At 41.9% G+C, this 15,852-nt stretch overlaps 1 protein-coding gene across 8 annotated transcripts in view; it reads right to left on the reverse strand.

The window, feature by feature from the left end:
* The window catches only part of MBNL3 (muscleblind like splicing regulator 3), a 118,715-nt gene extending 105,471 nt beyond the window's left edge, over positions 1-13,244 (reverse strand). For 3 of the 8 annotated variants that reach the window (XM_045505507.2, XM_045505505.2, XM_010968443.3), the window contains exon 1: positions 12,180-12,531. The gene's annotated coding sequence lies outside the window, so the exon portion shown is untranslated. Of the gene's footprint in view, positions 1-12,179; positions 12,537-13,109 lie in introns of those variants that run through there. The other 5 variants (XM_010968442.3, XM_045505502.2, XM_074359531.1 and 2 more) reach the window with 4 other exon arrangements.
* Positions 13,245-15,852: the final 2,608 nt, after the last annotated feature.

The following is a 15,852-nucleotide window of genomic DNA, read 5'->3' on the forward strand; positions in this document are numbered from 1 at the left end:
AAAAAGGTAGAATGCTGTCTGAAATGAGTGCTAGGGGTTTAGGTGGTGTCAGCACACCTTCCTACATAGCTTTTTCTTATCACTAGTAACTTGCCAAGTATTTCATAACCAAAAAAAAAAAAAAAACCCCACAGGGCTAAAGTGAAAAAAGTAGCTAAGTGTCCATCAACAGATGAATAAATAAAGAAGCTATGGTGTACACACACACACACACACACAATGGGATACTACTCAGCCATAAAAAAGAAGGGAATTTTGCCATTTGCAGCAACATGAATGGACCTGGAGGGTATTAGGCTAAGTGAAATAAGTCAGAGAAAGACAAATACTGTATGATGTCACTTTTATGTGGAATGTGACAAATACAACAAACTAGTGAATATAACAAAAAAGAAGCAAACTCACAGATAAGAGAACAAACTAGTGGTTACCAGTGGTGGGGTGGGACAGTGAGAGGTACAAACTATTGGGTATAAGACAGGCTCAAGGATGAATTGTACAACATGGGGAATATAGCCAATATTTTGTAATAACTGTAAAAATTGTATAAAAGTTTTAAAAAGTCAAAAAAGTAGCTGACACCCCAAACCAATAACTAATTTTGTTTGCCTAAAACACACAACGAACCATATGCTTGCTGCAGCTGAAAATCCTGAATAACTCACTCTCAAACTACCCACATCTTATTCTAACTACTCTATGCTACTAAAATGTTGTTGACGATGAAATAGATGCTACAGGCAGTTATCCTCTGGCCTAAAAACATACGTGTTAGTGCTCTCTAAACAGCTTTAACAAACAGAATAAGAAATAGTTAAAATCTGTCACTCCAAAGATCTGGAAATGTATGCAGGTTCACCCATCACTTTTTAGTTTTTATCATCTTGAATAGAGTGACGCATGTAATAGTTTTGTCGGTGATGGGCTAACACTTTATTATGGTGCTTAATTTGTTTTACATCTCATTTAATAAATTGATTGCTAACTACACAACTATTAGATGTCTAAGCCTTCTTCTATTAACAAGTTTTAAATATAGTATATCTGAAGAGGGAGATAAGAACTCATTTACAGTGACAGAGTTTAGTTACCGACTCATTAGAGCTGAGATTGCATTTTATTTCCAGAGCAGTAACTTAAATTTACCATTTAAATGTCTGTGATAAAAAGCCTAATTTTATTTCAAATTCTTGGAGTACAGAAAGCAGCAGTGCTTTAAGGCTCTGAAAGATGTCCACAGGAAGAGACTTTTGGGCAGGAAGTCAACATGTCCAGCGCTAAAAGAGATTTAATGCCACTGGGAGGGAACTGGGGATGAGGGTGAGGACAAGATCCTTATGATCCTACTGGAGATGCAACAGTATCCCCGGAAGACAATACTTTGTTCCCCTCTAACAAGTATTTAATTCAAAGGAATATGCATAAATTGTCCAGATTTCTAAGGTTGTTTCTAATCTCCTAATGGATAATACTCAGTACTCTATATGAGTAAATCTTTTTTCCTACTGCTGGGCTTAATTCTCATCAGTACAAAAAAGTAATTAGAAAGGCTATGTGGCTACTGTCCTCTTTATTTGTAATAATCATTCCCATCAATATCCCAGGTATATTTAACGGAATCTCTGCTTATGCCACTCATCCACAATTTTAAAATTCATTTTTTATGTGTGCCTTTGTTCACTGCAGAAAAAAAAAGTCATTCACAGGTTTTCTTCCAACATACAGTAAATGTGTACATTGCTACTTATTTAAAAATCGGCTTGCTTCTTGCAAACGAACTCTCTCTTTTATGTGATTCTTTTTTAATTGAAGTGTAGTCAGTTTACAATGTTGTGTCAATTTCTGGTGTACAGCATAATTGTTCAGTGGTACATATACATACATATATTTGTTTTCATACTCTTTTTCATTATAGGTTACTACAAGGTATTGAATATGGTTCCCTGTGCTCTACAGTAGAAACTTGCTGTTTATCTACGTATCCTCTCTTTTTGAGGGGAGGAGGAGGAGGGGGTAATTAGGTTTATTTTTCTTTAAGAGGAAGTACTGGGGATTGAACCCAGGACTTGAGCTATACCCTCCCTCCCACACATATTCTCTCTTGATATGACCATTTTAGATTTGTAAAAACCAAAATTAATTTTTGAATTCTTTTAACTTACATTTAATTCATTGTAAAATAAGGTGGGCTTTGACATTTAAATTTTTTGACCATTCTTTTGCTGCTAGAAGCACCTCACACCCAGCCATCTCAATATTTTTAATTATTGTTACTGTTGTGGCTTTTCTAAGATGTCCTTTTTTGGCTTCCGTTCCTAGCTAGTGGTATTTTCTGTGTCTCATGTTCTAGCAATATCACTTGGTAAATACAAAATACTTACATAAAGTGTATGTCCTCAGGACTACAAAATAGCATTGGCATTAAATTTTATAGCATTCCGATAGTAATATGTCTCACTTCTCAGTTTGAATAGCAGACACATAGCTGTCAAGGTACTTAAGCAACATCATGTATGTCAGTACCCAAGACCCCAATATCCCTTGACCACCTTCCCCTCAAAAAAAGAGGGGAAAACATTTCTGACCCAGCTTGAAATAACAGCTACCAAAACACTGACTTTTAAACCTTTCTGACAGCAGCAAATAGTAAGAAACACATTTTCCATCCTAAGTACATATATGCATAGATCTGAAATAATTCTCACCAAAAAATCTAACCTTACTAACATGATCTATTCTGATATTTTCTTGTTATTTTATTCAACTTCGTTTAAAAGAAATGCTAGTCATAACCTACTAAATGGATTTTATTATGCACTGAGTTGTTGCCCACCACTTGAAAACTACAACAATAGAATAAACAGACGTTTCACACAACACAAGGTAATGGTATTGGCTCCACTTACAGTAGGGTAAATATTCATTAATTTTGATGCCACTAGTACAGACTGTGGTAACTGAATCCAAGCCTGCTTGAAATATATTTTGGGATAACCTATACAGAAAGGATTTGCTAAACAAAATCGTAATGTCAAGAAGATGGAAGAGGTATTCAACCTCTTAGAACAAGATACTTTTAACATTTTTGGATCGTTATTTAAATGCAGCTGTGTTGCTAATTACAAATGTGTGTTAATATTCAGGTCAATAGGACTTCTACTCAGAAAAACCTTGTTTGTTCTCAATCTAAAACGTTTTGTAAATCAGAATACTGTCTTTCATCTGAGCTCACAAAATTTTAGTGTATCAACATTCAAACGCAAGAATGTTCAAAATGATAAAATCATATTTTAAAATATATAATATTTTTAGTTCATCCAAGTCACTTTTTTTGTTTATAGATGTACTTGAAACATCATCTAATAATAACAACAGTAATTGGCATACAGTTCATTTGGAGAGTGTTTTAAACTTTAATTTTGTGAACTGGTAATGACCAGCAATCTTTGGATTACTGAACATTTAAAAGACATATAATGACATTTTCCAGACCCCAAAATGAAACTTAATATTTGGTTTGTTCTGCATGTGACAGATTACTCAATCCCATGAAGAAATCCAGGTGTCTGGCCTGTAATGACTGCCTGTATTTAAGAAGTCCAGTCTACCCCTGCCACCCCCCACCAAATTTGGAAGATATGAAAGAAATTAAAAATTTCAAGGTAAAGGACCAAGCCAAGTTCTGAAGTGGAGGTATCTATTAGAGAACTTAGAACAGATGTTCATCCTTTATAAACAGTTAACATTTTGGCAAACTGAAGGCTTAGGAAGCAAAGGGAGTGAAAGACTGGCCAGGAAGTCAGGAATTCCTGGATGTGAACCTAATCTCAGTCCTATTCTGTTTTTGCTCTAAATCAATGCCAAATTCTTCACACCTCAGCTGCTTTATAGCAGGCAAGAATTATACTGGGGACAAAACTGTTTCCGGGGAATGTCTTAGGTTAAATGGTTAATATTACAGCCCTTGAAGGTATTTCCACAAGAGGCAAAGCATTCTTTGTATATATATTACTAACCATCATTATATTATATTAGGGAATCGAAATGGAATATTGGTGTCATGTTAAACTGACCTTGAAAAGAGGATTCTTTCCATTCTGAAATTCTGGTCCACCTTAGCAGTGATCAGTTATTCAATCAATTAGGAAATTCAATCATGTGATTTTAAAAGGTTTTTACGGTAGCCGTAACACCTGTGAGTTAACCAATTTAAGGCAGTTAAGACTGGGCAAGTTCAGGGCCTCATCTTTATTTGTCCCCTCTCCACTGGGTCATCGACCTACAGGAAATGCCCTCCTCACCCGCGTCTTGATTTCGCATCTGATGGGAAAATCAGTCAGTTGGTCTCTGTCGTGAAAAGAAGCTCCATTCTCCATAGCGCAAGGCACCATATCCACGTCCAGCTCTGCCCACGCTGCTCTGGGCTCTTTACATGGCAGACTGTTTTCACCTCCTCCTCACCGCTTCCTGATAATAGCGCTCTGGTCCCTTCATGGCATTTCATGAATGGTCTTCTCTCCTTGGATTTGGACTGTTGGCCTTTCTGAGACCAGTCATTAACTGGCAGGAAATGCCCTTCTCAGCAATCACTATTGTGTAAATAGAGCTATAAACTTTCGAAGGCCTGTGCAATCCCAGACCCTGAAGCTGCACGTGTGTGGGGGGGATCTTGATTGTAAAAGCACTGCCTTCCAAATTAAACTCAAACCACATGATACAGTCCATAAAATATACAAAACATACAGTCCAGTGACAGATTTATTGTGGCCCTACAGAATAAAGAAAAAAAAATCTCTTTATGGAAAACACTGCTACTTTTGACCCAAATAGCCCCCAAACAGGAAGTTAAAAGCAAATCAGCCAGCTGTGGCCTCACTAAGTTATGAACGAGACCGGTGCAAACAGCATTTCCTGTCATTGCTTGTCACCATTTCTGAGTGCCTCTGTCTAAATTGTTTTCTTAGGTGGCTAAAAATATTATGGAAATTTCTTCGGGGATAGATGGAAGGCAATGAGGGGAGCTATTATATGATCTAGGCTTGAAAGTGAAAGATGTTTAACTTTTGCTAACAAAAAAATTTACTTAGCACAACCAGTTACTGGAACTTCTGCATTTTTAATGAAAACACTTGCTAACGAACTTCTGTACAATTTACCCACTGGCAAGAATACGAGCTTGGACCTTTCAACCACTAGAACAAAATTTTTTTAATTGACAGTTGCAGAATTGTGGAGTGTTTGTACATTGATCTTTTGCTAATGCAATTAGCAGTATATTTCGCATGCATGACTTAATAAAGCACTGAATCATAAAAAAAGACCACATTAGTGAAAGTGTTCAGAATCAGATATTAAATAGCCTAGATGTTTCCTGTTAATTTCAGATCAATTTTCAGAACTATAATTTGCATGCACCTGATTAGTAAGAGAGAGAACTGCAGGCTATAATATCCCAGAGAAGAGGAACTAGCTTCTTAAAGTGGACTTCTCTCTCTCTCTCTCTCTCAGCCTGCAGCATGACTTGTGCAACTTCAAAGTATATACGAGAGCTCTCTAAAGGAATCACATTTTAGGTCCTTTATTATTATCATCACCCCCTTTACAACATATGGAGGTATTCTTGTCTTTTTCCAGCACTCTGAAATACCAAACCCTGTACCACCATTCTCCAGCCTGTCAACCTCTCAATCACCAAAAAGCTTGGGAGGGAAAGTTTCCATCAGAAAGCACAAGCATTTTGCCCTCTTATTATTGCTACATTGAATCTCCCAGGACGTCCGAAGGAGTCCCCCAGCAAGACCAGGTTTCTCTCTCTGAGAAAGGATTAATAAATGGTAGCAGGGTGGCTACTTGGCCAGTTCAAGTTCCACCAAATCCCAAGGTCTTTCACAGAAAAAGGCCTTCCCTTGGGAAGCCTGTCAATCTGATTCCAGCCCAGACCCAGGCTGCAGAGAGCCGGCCGAGCGCTTGTTGACACAGCCTCTGTCTGCAGCTGAGGCCACCGCTCCACGCGTTCATGAAACAGATCAGATTACCCAGCACCCCCAGGACCCCCGCCCCACCTTTTTCTGTATTTTCAAACCCTTTAGACATAAAATGTGACTCTCTAATGTGTTCCATTTTTCACTTCATACTTCTGGGTGAGCTCATAAGGTTTTTCTTCATGCTATCCAATTACTTAGGAAAAATGCTGACATAAACGAGTTGGGAGCTTAAATTTTTCTCACGATCACTTCTGAAAACAATACACTCCCCTTCTTTGGGATCCTCATCGATCACAGACAGCAAGAACTGTGAGAAACATCAGTGCACCCTTTAACAAAATAGCACCCACAATCAGGCCGTTTACTGATTGCCTACTTTTCAAGGGACAAGCGCAAACTCCAGTTGGGTGCTGAGATGAAATGTGATCGCCTCTGAGCCATGCATCTCAGGGAGTGCATTTCTATATATTTTAAATAGAACTCAGAAAACCACTATATAGTGCAGGAGTCCAATCATAATAAAGCAGCCCCCTTAATATTATGTGACAATCTCATTTTCTCAGTTTGTAAAACAAACAACAACAAAAAAAAAACTAAGGAATGATACTATGGGATATATGCCCAAGCTAGTATTATACATGGTGCTTTTGTTCTGCTTTGTTGTTTTCCCGCGTGAAGGCTGAAGACTAAAAACAAAAGGTGAAAGGCAAGCTCTCTGGTTCTTTCAGTGTCTTGTTTTCCTAACAGGCACCCCTACAAGAAAACACCCCCTTGTTTGGGTTCTTCATGCTGCCATATAAGGGGACACTGCAAAAGCCGTACCTAAAGACTGATGGTCCTCTGGATACAAAAGATGATTGTGATGGATCTGAAATGGCAGCTCTTGTGTCCTCCACCGTGTGGACTTTGCTTTCTGGATACAGTAAAAAGAGGCGCTATTCATACCTGTATCTCGGTAAATAAACACCTATGCAAATTCACCCTCTAAATGGGCAATCAGTGTTTGATGGAAAATGAGACAGTGCCCTTTTTTGTTTTTGTCTGCGACTTCATCGCTTTCTAAAGTATAAATGACACGAGGCTTCTGAGTCACAGTATTTCTGATTTTGTTCCTTCTTTATCTGGTGAAATGGTTTAAAGGACTGTTTCTACATAACTTCTTGTTGAAGACTGATTTCTCCGGGATGTGGCGGAGATATACTAGACGCAACTACAGGTGACAGAAAAAGAGCAGCTGGCTGTCAGGCGACTCCTCCAGGTCTCAGCCCAATGCTCGCTTTTCCCCAACTTGTGAGAGTGCCGCTACCATGGCCTCCGGCAGGAGAGTAAACCTAGTGTTCACTCTGTTTGTTGTAGATTTTTATTTTTTGGTCATTAAAAAAAGAGATAATGCTACGTGAAATCACAGGAAGGCTATTCATAAAATAAAAGAGCAAATTAGAAAGACTAATTTATTCTTCCATTTATTTAACCAGCTTTTACTGACGGCCTGCTATGTGTCAGGCCCTGGGGATATGAGGTCAGGAGATCCAGTAACCTGCCTGAAAAAGGAGTTATTCGTACAATTCAAGGATTCTTGAATAAGCCTGAAGAAATCTTCCTCAAATTTCCACACCAGTTGCCGGCAATGCTTAGAAGCTTGGGATTCAAAATAGCTGTTGGGGACAATTTTAAGCCAATGTGGGTGACCCAAACTGGAAAGCAAGATCCAGCAAACTGTCAGTCTGTAGGACGCTCCCCGGACCTAAGGAGATCACAGAGCCTGCTGGAAGTCTAGTGCCCACCTCCCAAATTTGTTTCCAGTTGGAGGCCCTTTCTTTCTGGGCTCTTCAAGTTCACCCACTGTGTGGGCATAAAACTAACTCCTAGCTAATGTCAGAAAGAAACCACCGCTACTTGTGAGCCGACTTAATGCTGATGGACAAAGAACTTGAGAGTGGACATAATATTTTAACAAGCATGCCTAATTGATTCCTAAATCTCTAATCAGGCTCTCCTTTTCCCTTAACACTGTGTTCTCATTCATGGCTGTTACAAAGAGTTCTGAGATTAAATCCATGCTTGATTTTCTTGAAAAGTATCATATACATAGCAAGGGAGAAAAATATACATATACACACACAGACATGTGCGTGACATATGTATGTGTGCGAATATATACAATGTACATACAATGTATATGTTATAATCACATACACTGTGTATATTCACTTACATACACACACCACACACACAGAGACATGTTTAAATCAAGCTTCCTTTCATTCTTGCTTCCTCTGGGGTTCTGATCAATGTATCCTTTTTCTGAAACTTAACTGCCTGGAGTTGAACATTCAGAGCCCTGGCTCTTTTATCTAGCCTCAAAAAGACATCGCTTAATACAAATGTTTATTATAGTTTATTGTGAAACTTTTTTTCCTTTCATTCCTAGAATTGCAGGGTTGCAGTAAAAATAGGTATCTTTCTACAATCTTCCAGGAATAAATCAACAGATGGCTATATAAATTGTTCTAAAATGCAGATTAATTTGCACACATGTGTGCAACAGTATGCTTGTATGTGCCCAGACAACTTGGGAGTAACTTTATTTCTCAAATAAAAATAAAGTCCATCCTCCCAGACTGCATTATTTCCCCATCACTCTTTTAAAAACACTGTGACTCAATTGAATACCAAGTAGAACTAATTGATGGATTTATACTGTATCTTTACTACAATGAGCTGAGAAAAAATTTTCTGATCTCTTTTAGGTCGCGTGGATGTCATTAACACCTGATAACGTAATTGATATCTTATTAATCCTAATTCTCAAAGTTGCCTTTCCAACACTGTCATTTGGCTATCTTGAGGCACTATTTGACCATTTGGGAAGAGAACGATGCCACAGAACCATCTAGTTTCCTTAAGACCTAAAAGCCCACATTAATACAGATCTACTTGTTTTCTTTTTGGTCATAATGTGTGTTTGTTGTTTGGTTGGCTGGCAATTGAACTACTTGCTCCCAGTTTATTCTCTTAAGGGAAAAATGCCCACCTCATTTTATAGGTGGCACAGGTTGTCTTCCTATTTTTGAGGGGAGAACTGTGTCACACGTAGGGAGAGAGGCAGACAAATTCCACAAAGAAACAAAACTTCTCATTTCTATGTTCTTGACATCACATCCATTTATAATGGGAGAAAGTCCATCTGTTGGTCCTCCTAGACCCTGTTATACGAAAACGCAACTGTATGGAAGCACCTCGACGAAGTGAAGGTGAGGGTAGCCTGCGTGCTCTTTCAGACACTTGATAGTTTTAACATGGCAGGGACCATTATCTAACTTTAATTACATGATCAAATTACTTGTCAAACATGTACTGTAATTTATTCTTGTCTGCTCTGCCACAGTCCCTATTGGTAAGCCTTTTAGACAACATGATTTATTTCAAAAGGGAAAAATTCTGCCACCTTTCTGAATTTACTGTGTTATTAAGCAGGATAAGTGTACATTTCTAGGAAGGAAAATCATCATCACTTCGGGGCTTCTCACCCTCTTCTTTCTTTCCCTTCCCTCTCACATATAAAGACAGCTGGGCAGGGAACAAAACCGTACTTCCAGCAATATTGTCAGCATCTGCACAGCAGCTGAGACACGGCCACTGTTCCAGCATGTGCAGTACTATACAGCCTCCAAAGACAAAACCTTTTCCCCCCCAGCTGCTGTGATTACTTTTTCATATTGTAGAGCTAGACAGATGATAATACACCTACTGGTCAAAAGCAAGAATTACACAAGTGCCTAGGAGTGCTCCAAGAAGCAGGAGAACCCATTTGAGGCAAACAGAATGCAGGCAATTAGGCGAATGTACACTCTAATCTACTTTAAATTTTGAGGTTCTTGCAAGAGCACAAAAAACTCTTCTGTTTAACTTAAAAAACTGTGCACAAAATCTGCTCCTCTGTGAGTTTACAAACGATTCATGTTTCTTTTTAGCCCAGCATTTATTAAGCACCTAGATCTGTGCAAAGCATTGCTTAGGTAAAGGGTGGGGGCAGGAGACTATCAAAGAGAATCTGGATACCAGCTCATAATCATAGGTTTTAACCCCCTTAAAAAGCAGCTGTTGTGAAACGCCTGGAGTGGACAGTTGAGGAAGAAAAGGTATTTTTATAATAGTCCTGGGAATCATTATGAATGCTTAAAGCAGCAAAGGAAATTAGGGAAATGAAGTAGCTCTTAGAAGTAGAGCAAAACATGCAGTCACCACCTCTAGCCTAGCACTAGATCAACTCTCTCAAAATATTTTTTTTTCTGACAAACTCCTTCTCTTATGTTTTCATACAGTCTCCAAACTCATCACTATATGAAGCCACAGAACGTTAACTGGCAAAATTTCATCCTAATGTCTCTGCCACTAGTTTAGCTTGTCCATTCTAGCCCCAGGGTTCAGTCAACCCCGCTCCCGGCTTTTTAAGGATGCACTTGGTCCAAAATCACTCAGCAACAAGGCAGCACAGGAGGAAGCAACGCTTAATGAACTGGAAGCCAAGTATGTAATCACTAAAAACGAGAGAAGCTGCTTTTGGTCACACACACCACCCCACCCCGCCCCGCTCCCTTGCAAAAATGCACGTATCTCCTATCTACTGCTTTACCTGCAGGAATTCTTCTTTCAGATGTGAAGCAGTAAACTGCCCCACGCAGTTCTCCCAACAATAATCTGAAAACCAGATGCAAAACTTATCATACAGCCAATTCCACTGTAAACAGTTCAGTTCTTTGCAGGCACACTACAGCACCTGGGCAGGAAAACTGCACCATTTTTTAGTAGGTGCAAAACAACCTCTTTCCCCTGCCACTCCCCAGAAGCTTGCTTAATTTAATAACAGGAGAATCTGCCTGCCAGGTAGCTTCTACTGCTTTGGGAAAAGTCAAAAGTGGATAGAGGTAGAACAATATCAGCTACATGGGCAGAAGCCCTTTTAAAAGGCTCTGTTTAGGGAAGTTTCAATAAACACGAAAGCATTCCGCCAAAGTATTACATATTGAGAAACATTTTCCAAACAACTTTAAAAAGTATTTAAACATTAAGGATTAGATTTTCATAGACAAAATGGAAAATATGAATATAATCAGAAAAATCTGAAGTCTCAGGTAAGCTTTATTGTCAATATGCCTTTCACCAGAGGGAAAAACTCGGATGAACTGAGCACTGATGTCTAGTCATTTGTACAGCTATTTCAATAGTCCAGTTTCCGACCATTATATCAGCAACGCCCCCCTACTTTCCAACCATTATATCAGTAATCCCCCCCAAAAGACTTATTAAACCAAGGAGTCAACACAGTGAAAAATTAGCAATCATTTCAAAGTTAAACCTTGCGATAGCTTCATTTTAATCGATGCTTTCCCATGAACTCAATACACGTGGAGAGTTAGGCGGTGGGGCTCCATGCCCAGCTTATAAACGCCAGGAATTTAGGAACGTCTCAGGCAAAAGGAACTCCTGGAAAACACACTCTTAATTACAGCAACAACAAACTCACCCTCGCTGTTGTATCAATCTGTACCAATTAATAGACAGGAGACACAAAAACACACAGTAGGTCGGCTAATGATAAAACTACACAATTGAATCACCTAAATGTTAACCTGGGTTGCTCATCTTGATTGAATTTCATTTTCTTACCATAAAAGCTTATCCTGTGAATAATAAAAATTAAAGTCACCTTGTCAATAGTCTCCTAAAATCTACCTGCAGGCCCTTCAGACGCCGGTAGTAAAAGCTAGCTGCCCAAACGCGCTGACCGAGAGCGGGAAGAGACACAGCTCTGCATGAAGGCTGTGGCACTGCCCACGATGTCGCATGGCCACGGGGAAACGAGTGGCTAGAAGCATTTGCTGATGATACGTCATGCAAGAAGTTCCTTTAAATTACAATATATATTACATATATGTGAGAGATACATATATATAGAGGTATAGACATATATATCTATATATATGAAGAAGTAGACGAACAAAAAAGAAAGTGGGGGGGGGGAGAACGAAGAAGAACCAGAAGAAAGATCAAAGCCCTAAAATTGCCAAAGTTGCAGAATTACTTTTCCTTCTATTTACCATTTTGAAAAAGAAAGTTTAAAAGGCATCGGATTTCGTTGGCGTCCCGGGAAGGCAGCCACTCTCACCCACCCCAACTCATAGCCAGCCTTACCTTCTGTTGCCAGCGCCAACCCAGAGGCTAAGGGGTCCCGCTCTCAGCGGCAGCGGCGGGGGCAGCGGCAGCGACAGCGGCACATGCCATCTGTTAGCGGCAGAAGCAAAAGCAGCGCTGCGCGAGGTGGCCCCGGTGCCGGGAGAGCCTCTAGCAGGGGTGGCTAGTGAATGCCGCCATTTTAAAGCGAGGCTCCTGAAATCATTAGATATAAGCAAATTAAAGCCCGCCCCACCTACAGAACTTCAGGGCTGGGACGGGCAACCCGGCTCCAAGTCGGCCGCGGCTGGGTATAAAATGTCAAGCGAGAGACACGCACACGGGGACTCCCGGACGGAGGCGACGAGCCCTCCAATCCCCTGCCCCCCCACCCCCCGTGCTTTTGCGAGCCTCCTCTCGGGCCCAGAGGCCAGAGGATTTTCTTTTTCTCCACTACGCCGGGATCCTGTCCCGGGGCCGGCCGGCGGGCGGGGGGACAGCGCGCGCCCCGGCCGGCCCTCCCCGCGCCTCGAGAGCGCTTGGTTCAGTCCACTTGGAGCACACCTCGCGCTCCCCGGCTCCCCCGCGGCGGGCGGGCGGGCGTGGGGCTCGGGCCGGGCGAGCGGCTGCCATGGCAACCCCGGCCCAAACCCCGCCCGGCCCCAGCCCAAGGCGTGCCCTCCGCCGGCCGGCCCCCCGGCCGCGCCCGCCGACCCTGGCTGCTCCGGCCCCCCGCGGTGCCCGGTGCCCGGTGCCCGCGCCGCCGGGCGCGCTGAGGGGCCGGCGCCGGCCAGGGGGCTGCGGGCGCCCCCACGGCAACTCCCGCCAAACTCCGCCGGGCGCTCGAGCGGCGCGCGGCGCTCCCGGGCCGCGAAGCGGTGCGCCGCCACCCCCCGGCCGCCCGGCCAGGTAGCGCGGCGCGCCCCGCACCGGCCCCGCCGCCGACCTCACCTGGCTCGGCGCGCGCCGCTCCCAGCCCCGGCTGGCGGGAATCGGGCCGCGTGCTGCCCCTGCTCCCGCGCCCGCCCCGGGACTCTCTGTCCTCCGCCTCCTTCTCGCTGCTCCCAGAGAGCGCCAAAAAGTCGCGCTTCGGAGCACGCTCCGGGTGCGGGCACTTTCTTCCTGTACGGCGCTGTTTCGTCGCCAAATATATTCTTTGTGTGGCTCGTTTATTCGTGCACGGTTCTCCGGGAGCGAAGCGCGGGCTTTATTCTCAGGGGGTGTGGCGCCTCTCTCCCCCCAGCCCGACAGCCCAGCTCCCGCTGCAAACCCTTTTTGTCATTTCATTATTAAGGGGAAGGTTGGGGGGGGGCAGATCATAACGCTTAGGTTTTACAGAAGCGGGAACAAACAGAGCTTGCACACATCCCCGGAGGGGAGGGGGGGAGGCCGCAAAGTTTCTAGAGCTGCGGGAACTGAAGGGCCAATGAGAAATGCAGTGTGGTTCAAAGATGTCCGGGTAGAGACGCTTCAGATGCAGGTAAGGTGGGATAGGTCAGTCCAAAAATGACCTTAGTCAATAAATGTATCGGCCCACTGAAGGCAAAAAATAAATTAAAAATGAAAAATACTCACCAGCTGCCTTCCTTCTGGAAATCTTTTATTCCCCTGTAGGAACCTCAGAAAGGGAAACGCTCCAAATAGTTCCCCTTCTCTAACGGAGTTTGAAGGGCCACAGGAGCCCTAAGGTAGGGCTCCAGATATTTTTGAATGAGAAATGGACAAAGCAAAAGCAGTTATTTATTTTGATGAAAAAAAAATGTACATCTGGATAGCTAAATTACAAGTTTTGATTTAATGCGAGTGTAATAGGAACACCAGCTGTCCCTTCATTGGCGCCCTACAATAATAAAGGCATGCTTTTATTTAATTTCAGGAGGACAATTGTAGTTGATAACACACACATATGCAGGATCCTCGGTGACAAGCTCATAGCGATTCATGGGCTGCTTTCCTGCAATGAACTGCTTCACCCCAGGACAGAGTTCTACATGTTCTGCAGAAAGTGCAGAAACATCACGGGAGATATTTAAGCAGCAGTCAGATTGAGGAGTGGAGTGAATTCTCAGGCTAATTACATTTTTAAAAAAGATTCTGCCAGACTGATCCAAATAGAGTTCTCACGCTAATATTAGGGAAGAAATCAATCTCTGTTAAACGTGAGATAATAGGAGCAGGGTCATATGATTGGAAGGAGAACACTGGCACAAACTGCTCTTTAAAGAATTGAGAACCACCCCACTCCCCACGCATGGCATCTGACGAACATTGTCAAAGTTATCAGGACAATGTGCAACGACAGTGCCTGTTAGGTTTGTAATACTAGGTAGAATCCGTGCATAAGTCCAACGGAAGGCAGGAGTTTCTAGTTATTTGAAAAAAGGGAAAACAAAGGCTTTCATTCCTAACTTCCTTTTCCCACCTCCCTTCAAACTTGCCAAATTACCTGCACTACTTGAAAAGTCAAATTGGCTGACATATAGGAAGTGGCTTTGGCAGTCCAGGAACTGCCTTAGCTAAAAGTAGGAGGTGTTGGCTAGCACAGTAGGCTGGAGAGAAGGGCAAGGCTGAATTATATAACTTTATACCCAATGATCTAACAAATGAGGAACTGTTATCATGGCGAGCCAACAAAGGAGTCTTTATACTAAACATAACTTGGGTCAACACCAGCTCTCTTACCTCTGCCCACCACGGCAAACCACATCTCCTGTGGGACACTCTGGGTTTCCCTAATCCCACACAAACTGGCTTGATTTTATTTTTATTGCATTGCTGAAATAATTGTTTTAGCATAAATTTAAGGTCATAAGGAGGTGAATTTGCTAGTTCCTGGGGGAGCATAGTTTCAACACTGTCCGTTGCTGGAAATTTCTGACCAGTGAAAGTTGCAAATGAAACTATTATTCTCTCTTTTCCACACTGAAAGGGAGAGCAACCTTATAAACAAATTTTTTTTAAAATGAATTTCCATAGCAGCTTTACTTGTAATAACCAAGAACTTAAAATGATTCAAAAGTCCGTCATTAGTAGGCAAATGGATAAAGAAATTGTTGTATATCCTTATAGTAGACTAATACTATTCAGTAAAAAAAAACGATACATGAAACACGGGTAAATCTTAAATAATTATTCTGAGTAAAAAAAGACAGACAAAAATGAATATATAAAATATGATTCCATTTATATAAAATTCTAGAAACAAATTTTAGCCTGATAAACTGTCCCCTTTTATCCAGGGTGGTACGCCAAATGAAGCTAGGCAAATTTCTATGCCACCAGGTCATTAGGGAGTGTTTTCCAAGGCGGTAGGAAATTGCTGTCTCCTCCCCCCAGCATTTTAACAGGGCCCATTTGCTCTCTGGGGTATACTCACCTTGGAATTACTTTCCACTTTAGTAGAGTGGGTAGAGCTAGACAACATTTTATTTCCTTTTCTTCTCCTTAGGCATGATTGGGGGCATGACCCAGGAAAAAAATCAAGTTGTGTACTGATGGATTCACTAGATGACTTCTTAAAATGTATGTACATTACAGTTTCTGACTACTTACTCTTCTTCTCCCGTTGCATTTGGGGCTAGCGCCAGATCCGCTAGTCCTAATGGATCTTCAAAAGTCGGTACTTCACAATACTCAGATTTAAATTTTTCAGTCCTGTCTCTCTCCCCAAGCCAAGAGGCGGATAAGCAAACAT

The sequence above is a fragment of the Camelus bactrianus genome, chromosome X (genome assembly GCF_048773025.1).
Source record: "Camelus bactrianus isolate YW-2024 breed Bactrian camel chromosome X, ASM4877302v1, whole genome shotgun sequence".
Lineage (NCBI taxonomy): Eukaryota > Metazoa > Chordata > Mammalia > Artiodactyla > Camelidae > Camelus > Camelus bactrianus.